Source organism: Podarcis melisellensis, assembly GCF_964234715.1.
Source record: "Podarcis melisellensis genome assembly, chromosome: 1".
Taxonomy (NCBI): Eukaryota; Metazoa; Chordata; class Lepidosauria; order Squamata; family Lacertidae; genus Podarcis; species Podarcis melisellensis.
In genome coordinates, this window is record NC_138528.1 from 77,617,925 (window position 1) to 77,626,241 (window position 8,317).

The 8,317-nt window shown below is 40.8% G+C and overlaps 1 long non-coding RNA gene across 1 annotated transcript; it reads left to right on the forward strand.

Moving 5' to 3' along the window:
* Positions 1 to 1,528: 1,528 nt before the first annotated feature.
* LOC309374755 lies at positions 1,529 to 6,646 on the forward strand. The gene is made up of 2 exons (XR_014170714.1): positions 1,529 to 2,003; positions 6,479 to 6,646. It is a non-coding gene; the product is annotated as an uncharacterized lncRNA (long non-coding RNA).
* Positions 6,647 to 8,317: the final 1,671 nt, after the last annotated feature.

Below are 8,317 nucleotides of genomic sequence, written 5' to 3' on the forward strand. Positions count from 1 at the left end.
TGGGGTGTCCTTAGCAAGCCAAGCTCTTCCAACATCTAGTTTTATGACCAATTCTTTGATTTGAGTTGCTGCTCTCAGATGACAACATTGACCTTGATACAGGGAACATGGCACTTAAGCTGAAAGATTGAATCCTTCATTTACTTTTTGCTCTCACCCCACAAATGACAAAAGCTGCTACAGTGACCAGATATGTAACTTAACATACACATGTCAGAAGTAGTGCGGTAATTAAAAAAAATTAAAAGAGTTAACTACACCCCAAACAAACAAGCAAAAGCACTGGGGAAAGGCTTCTAGTTGGCCCTTTTACAAACGAAAGGTGAATCATTTCCCAGGAACAATAATAATAATTTAACTTTTTTCACAAAAGTAACCTGAAGCAACGTACAAGACAAACATTAAAACTAAGTATAAAAATGGGGAAAGCATTTCACAAACTGAAAAAGTAGATTCTCATCTTGCAACCCTTCACACCTCACTTGGAGGAGGTCACATGGAAAAGAGCCTCAGATGATGAACACAGGAGCCAGATGATGAATTCAGGGGGAAGGCTTGTTCAGAATGGTGCAAGTTATTCCTTTTGTTGTTCCCTGTAGAATAATAAAATTGATTCTGTAGAATAAGGACCCTGAGGGACATCTAGTCCAACCCCTTTCAGTGTAGGAATCTCAACAAAAGCATCCATGACAGATGGCCATCTAACCTCTGCTTAAAAACATCTAATGAAGAGGAGTCCACTATCTTCGAAGAGGGTCTGTCCAACTGTTGAACGGCTCTTACCATCAGAAAATTCTTCCTGATATTTACAAGAATCTCATTTCTTGTAACTTAAATCCATATGTTCAGATCCTACGCTTTGGAGAAGAAGAAAACAAGCTTGCTTCAGCTTTGGATTTCCTAGTCCTATATTCCAAGAAAGCTGTGTTTCACTTACATTCTTGAGTGGTGCTCATTGAAAGTGAGGTATGTCCTCAGGTTCATCTAAAACTCTGAATTATCTCACAGTTGCCATCTGTTCATTCCAACACCTGATGGTTGCTATTTCAAAGACTGCAGGTTTTGAGAGAAGTAGTTGGGGTTTCTCCCCTCCATCTCCCCTTTCAGGAGGCTATAAGCTTTTAAAGGTTTCAGCAGCAGATTGCCTCAGGCTCAAACCCCATATTCTTCAAAAGCAGTATAATGGAATCCCCTTAGAACTGCCCGTTAATAGTTACAGGGCTTAGCATACAAGGAACCAGAGTCAGACATAAAACATGAAAACATAAGGGAAAATTATAACTCAAAGGCACGAAAGCTCATTGTATCAGATTTAACTCATGATAAATACATTTAAAGGGCCTGCTCCTTAATCCACACGGATGCTAACTGAGGCCAGGCGTACAGCAACTGGCCAATAAAGCCTGCCTTGTAAACATTCCTGCCTTTACTACTTTCTGTTTTGCTTTCCCCTTTCAACTAATTTCATCATCCCAAAGGAGGCCCTTGGTTCCTGATGCTCCCAACTGGATTTGATAGAGAAATTTAAATTAGCAGAACTGCAATGAATAAAATTGGAGCTCGTGCTGGAATTCTAGATTCAGAGGCTGCAGTCTTGCCTGCAGTTAGGCTACCTAAATCCCATTATAGTAGTTGGGAGCAACAGGCTGTGTGTGTAGGCCTGGCAACCATAGTCATCTGCATGTCGTATAAGCTGTTCAGAGCAGGAAGACTTATTGCTGCTAACCCACATGCTGAAAGCTGTATTTAATATTTAGTTCTGGATAAATGTGCACATAAAATCAGCTTGATTCCCAGCAGTTCCTCCTCTACTTACATGCCAAGCCCTGGGTTCATTATTATTATTGGCGTTTGTCATTCATCATTATGGGAAAGGAGACCTGAGAGCAAAAGAGAGGAGCAAAAGACAAATTGAAAATGATAACCAATATCTCAAAGTTAGAGGCACCACCCTCAGTGAAACAAGGCACTAACTAATCAATCTGAACAAGTCCTTTAAAAAGGTAGTAGTATGATTGTCAGTTGCTGGGGGATCATGAACAAGAGAGGGCCTTGTGCTCCTGGTCTACTTTTAGGCCTCCCATAGGCATCTGATTGGCCTTGTGGGGAAACAGGATGGGACTTTTGTTTGATCTTGCAAATCTCCTCCAAACAGTGAGATGAACAGAAGTCCTGAGCAGAATATGCTTCAGGTGAGGGAGGGAGCAGGAAAAGTTGTTCATTCGGGAGTGCGGCTTGTAAGGGTTGCCATTTTTTTGCCAAAGCTGTTGAGCTTTTTTTAGTCTCGCCCAGTTGAGTTTTTGAGCTGCTATTTTTAATGATAGCTACACTTCCAGCAAAAACATCCAAGGAGGGTGCAAAGGGGAGTTGATGTGGGGTGTGACCTAGGGAGAGGAGTGTGGCTGAGGAGGAAGGGTAGACTGGTGAGAGTCCTGAGAGCCACACTGAGAGAAAGGAAGAGAAAAATAAGTTGCATGAGCTGCCTTCCTCTTGCTCTGCCATCGGACAGCCCATTGTTTACAGTACAGGAGTCTTCATTGAGTTGTGTGTGGATTTTCCTGGGGTCTGCAACGCCTTACAAATGTTCTTACAAAGTATATCTGATTCCTGATAACTTACTGAGCAATGCCTGTGTGGAGCATCAAGGCACCTTTTGAAGACTTGAGAGAGAGAAGGAGAAGTTCTTTGCCCGGTATGTTCTTTCCCACATGAAAACCGCAGCTTCTTATCCCAAGAAAAGCATTGGGCTGACTGCAGAGAGAGCAGACATGCTGAGTTTAGATGGATGAATAAAAAGACCTAATTGCATAGTTTGGCTAGGCAGTGGATAGAATAGGACTGGACAAATATGCAAAGGGTACATAAATACGAAGAAGGGAAAGGCATTCTTTTGCTGTGATATTTTAGTAATATATAATGAGAAGGTCTTCAAGTAGCAATAAGAAACAGTGAAATTTAAGTAGGATGTTAGAGAACAATAGATGAGCAAGTAAAATAATAAGCCTTTATACTATGGAAAATCTACAGAAATACCTGGATAAATCATACTAGGGAAGATACTCCTGCTAGGACCGCTATGGCTTGCAGGGGCCCTCTAGATGGTGGTGATGATGATGATGATTAATTGAATTTATATACCGCCCTATACCCGGGGGTCTCAGGGCGGTTCAAAGAATAAATAGATGCCCCTTTTATTTTGCATTCATTACGATTTGTGCTCATGATGATAATGGGGTGTTATATGCAATCTGATTTAGGGGCCCTCCAGGCTACTGTTTTGGTCAGGTCATTCAACACATCATTCAATTTTTCTGCAATGCTCCCCAAAGTTTATTGCATTATTGCTGTCTGTATGGGATAACCAGCCTCATATAACCAACATGCTGAAGTCTAATCAATGCATTCATTCCATAGAGTGAGCTGTCCTGCCAGGCTTAGCTATGCCAACTTCTCTTACCTTGGGAGGAAATAGGTAATCAGGCCTAGTGTTCTCCCCCAGTCCAGCTGATAAACTCAGTGTGTGAAAAGGCTAAGTTGGTTGCGCCAGCTGAGCTGCATGGCTCTGACAAACCTTTCCTGAATTTAGGAACTGTCACCACTTTGCAACTAAGCCAGGGAAGAAGATATATTTCCCTTTCAATGACTGGTTATGATTGGAAAGTCATTCAGCTAGAGCTGTTGGTTCTATGATGATTCCTCATTAGGGAACCATTTTCAGTCTGTATGTTGGGGCTAAATGTCTCTTCTCATCCCTAATCCAGCTCTTATCCCTCTGAAACACATTCACCCTGAGGGCAGGGGTGGGGGAGTAAGAATATTTTCCTTACCCGTGATAAATTGCAGCATGCTCAAAATGGCACTTCATCTTGTTATATTTTCCTTGAATGGTCTTCTGTGTTTACCTTCTGTGGCCAAGAAAAATGGCTTTCCTTTGACCTGACTAAGGAAAAACATTTTGTGCATTTCTCTTATTTCTTAGAGTGAGGCCTGCCTTCTCTTTCAATCTCATCTTGTATTTATCTTGGATAAAATCAGACATCTCTTCTTTAAGATGTGATTGTTCACGTGCCATCATTATATTCTTAATTCTCACGCAGCTATATAACAAAGTGTTTCCCATACACTCTTATATTGCCACTATTTTTTTTCCTGAGGGTTTCCTTTACTCATGTCTCTCTCAGATATGTTTTATGGTTCATAGCAGTTAGAAAATGCTTATGAGCTAATAGATTCTGAACTACATTTACCATAATTCATCATGACTATTTGGCTACAATCTAATCATAGTCTTAAAACAACAGTCAAGTTCTATCCTTCAAAAAAAGGTCCACAGAGATTTGGGCAAATGGTGCCTGTCATTGGTTCACCAATCAAAATACTGTATGTCAAACTGGTGCTTCTCCATAGATATATAGCATTGACTTTTTAGCTTGATATGTCCCATTAGTAGGCTGACACATTAGGTAAAAAACAAAACAAAATAAAACCTTCATGTGAAATTAAAACATTTATTCCCAATATATTTTTGTAACTTATTCACAAACACATTTTCCCTCAAGCCCCATGACCTTCTAGATTGCCTCACTATGCAAAACAGCACCAGTTCTTCATTACCAGCCCTTAGATCTAATGGCATCTTCCTCTACAGGGCCATGCCAATAATTATTATAAATGAGGCCAATTTAAACAGCTTGGAACTGCAGGCTGGTGAACTGCATGTGAGGGCTTATGCCCACTTACCTTTCCTCTGTGCTTTGTAGGCATGGTCCGTGCTTTAAAGCTGTGTGTGGAAGCAGCTCCCTCTTTTTTTTTTTTGCTCTGAATCTGCTCTTTAAACTCAATCAGAGCAAACAGGAATCCGCTTAAAACCCAAATTGATGTTTGCTCCAACTGAGTGCTAAAGAGTGGGTTTTTGTGGGGAAAACTCTGGGGCAGAAACACACACACACCCCAAACCCACACTCAGACATGGGGCTTTTAAGCACAGACCTATGCCTGGAAAGAGCAGGGGAAAAGGTTAAGTGTGGATAAGGCCAAGGTGATGTAGCTCTCCATTCGTGTGTTGTTTCTAATGGTCATTGGAGACCTCTGGATAGTCACTGAGCATTTCTGATTTAGAAGCCTGCCCTTTGGCCGTCTCCCAAGGGTTGCCGTGTTAGCTTTTTCTGTGAGAATGTTGGCACTGAAGATTTCACACCCGTTTTCTTTTTTAAAATGGGAGGAGGGTTTGACAGGTGCGCTGAAGAGCAGCAGAATGTACAAAAAATGGGAGCTATAACTTAATTTATTGTAATAGGCTCAGTGTTGTGAGAAAGAAATGGGAACTTGCTGATGTGCATGTTTTCAGATATTTTACATTCCTCCTCCACATTGAGAGCTTGACATTTTTTTTTTTTTTAAGAAAGAACATGATGTCCCTCATTATGCCTCATCAGTTTTCAGCACAAATAAATACATGAGAATGAAATAGTAATGCCTTGCAGGGAAGAAGGAAAAAACCAGCCTGGGCAAATCATAGAACCCTAGATAAGTGCTGAAACAGCTTCTTTGTACATGGGAACATTGTTTTAGTGCTCGTCCAATGCCCGATTTTTCAAGGCATGTCAACATTTTAGCATTGTACCCAACCCCACCATTGCTTCATCATGTGGAGAACTTTGCATTTGGCTCCCATCCAGCTTTGTGTAAATCAGCCTTGAACGTTGTTGCCATTCATTGGCTTCTGATGCTTATCCATTCGTTTTAATGCTGTTTTTAATTTAATGCAAATCACTGAAACTCATAGGGTATTGTGCTCCTTCTGCCTCTTTAAAATGTTCTGGTTGAACCCTCATGGCCAAGTCTGACACAAGACTGCTCACATGATGGTGGCTGGAACAGATCTAGTCACTATATCTATGTGGCAAAAGCTGTATATTCATACTGTTCACCCCATTTCTCTGAGCAATGTGAGAAGTTCCAGGAGTGCAGCACTTACCTGGGTTTGTTCCCCTTTTGAAAGATGTCAAGGAGGTTTATTGGCATTTTATAGCGTTGTCATTGATTTCCAAATATTCAGGTTGAAACTATACAGTTTCAAAATAATTGTCTAAGAACTCTACAATCGTTCCATCAACACCGCTAGTGTGAAAAAGATTATTGAAAAAGATGCTTTATACCAAAATGTATTGCAAGAAATTAGGTTCTCTCTCTCTCCCCCCCCCCTTACACACACACACACACACACACACACAGAGAGAGAGAGAGAGAGAGAGACAGACAGACAGACAGACAAAATTGTCTCACCACCCATAGGGTTTATGTACATTAAAGTGTCATCATTTGTAATGCATCATTTAATTTCTACACAAATTCAGTTTTGATAGTCTACTTTGTGTACAGCCACTTTGTTTTCTATACTGAAACAGCAACTAGTCTATCCCAGCACTACAGTGCAGAAAGATGATAAACGTGCCTTTCTCCTAACCTCCTGGTTTAGCAACACCACCTGCTGGAGCACAGAAGTCATAGAAACGTCCTCAAATCTCTTTGTGAATCCAGGAATATTGCTTGGGAGCAGCAGCACGGTGATCTGTCCAGGACACAAGATGATAATGGGACCTATCTGCTGATCCTCAATACTGTGACCAATATATATAAATAAAATTTTTAAATAGCTACTTTTGTAAAGCATTCATAGTCAATATATAAAAGTGCTATTAGGTAAAGGGAAAGGGAAAGGTACCCCTGCCCGTAGAGTCTTGACAGACTCTAGGGTTGTGCGTTCATCTCACTCTAGAGGCCGGGAGCCAGCGCTGTCAGCAGACACTTCCGGGTCACTTGGCCAGCGTGACGAAGATGCTCCGGCGAACCGGCACCAGAGCAGCACACAGAACGCCGTTTACCTTCCCGCTAGAAAGCGGTACCTATTTATCTACTTGCACTTAATTGTGCTTTCGAACTGCTGGGTGGGCAGGAGCTGGGACCGAACGACGCCCCGACACCCCGCCGCGGGGATTCGAACCGCCGACCATGCGATCGGCAAGTCCTAGGCGCTGAAGTTTTACCCACAGCGCCACCCGCGTCCCAAAAGTGCTATTACTAGCATATAATTCAATGTGTTTGTATTAGTATATACATTATTTGTTTATTCTATCCCAGCTTTTTCACAGTGCAGTACCCAGGGCAGCTCACAGCATGAATTAAAAGAAATACTGCTGAAGACACACACAAACACACACACACACACACGCGGGTGCCATTACTTGTGCATGCCATAAAGTATATGTGGACATGACATCTTGAGCTGTTAAAGTCAGACTCTGTAAGCATAAAAGTTGTATTAGAACACAAAGGTTGCAAGCTCCTTTAATCCAACTTTTTGTTGATTATGGGCATAATGTTCAGGATTTAAGATTCTGCTTGAAAAGATGAAAGCTCAAGGCACCCAGCTACATCAAAGGCGACTGCAGAGGGAATTGTTTTGGATCTACAACTTTAAGACTAAAGCACCAACTGACCTCAATGAGGAGATTGGTTGGATGGTGATAATGGCTACAAGCAAGGTAGAATGTGTAATTCACCTTAATTCCTGATTGGCCATTATGTTATCTATCTGTACATGTGCTGTATATGTGCATTGGATTTATTTAATGTTTGCACAAATACTGGGGATATTCCTCCAAGTGAGGAATCTGCAAATGTGAAGTTTCTTTATAAGTGGCAAGGCCTGTGTGAGCTTTTGAAATAGTTAAAAGAACAGTGTTATCAATTAAGTCCTAAGAATAGAGATAATAGCTCAGGGCCTTGAAGGCTTACCAGCCAGATAGCATTTGAATACTTTGTTCTGAGGCCCCATTTGGAGGAAAACAAATTATTTCTTGCATGCTTATCAGATTACATTTGTAAGTGGCACTGAGGCTATATAAGCATTATCATTTTTTAAAAAACAAAACCCTCTAACTGGTGATTGTGGTGCTATTTGGTGATTCACATCTACAATATTTAATTTACTATCTGCTGAACTATAGTTATTTTATTCTGACCACTGAGGAAGATGTTGGTCAAAACACATTTGGTCTTTTTGTTAACTTTATTGGTTCATTTCTTTTCATTCTTGTGTACTTTGTGACAGTTTATGAGCTATGCTAACTATTTTGTGGATACTTGCTAGTTCCACATTATTTTAATTTGGCACTTTTTTTGTTTCGGACATTATTAGAGACAGATGTTGTTTTTAATTGGTATTGGTTTTTATTAAAATACTTTTCCTATATTGTGCACACTATACCACTCGATTAGTATTGTATCCCATTTTCCCCCATCCTATCTACAGTTG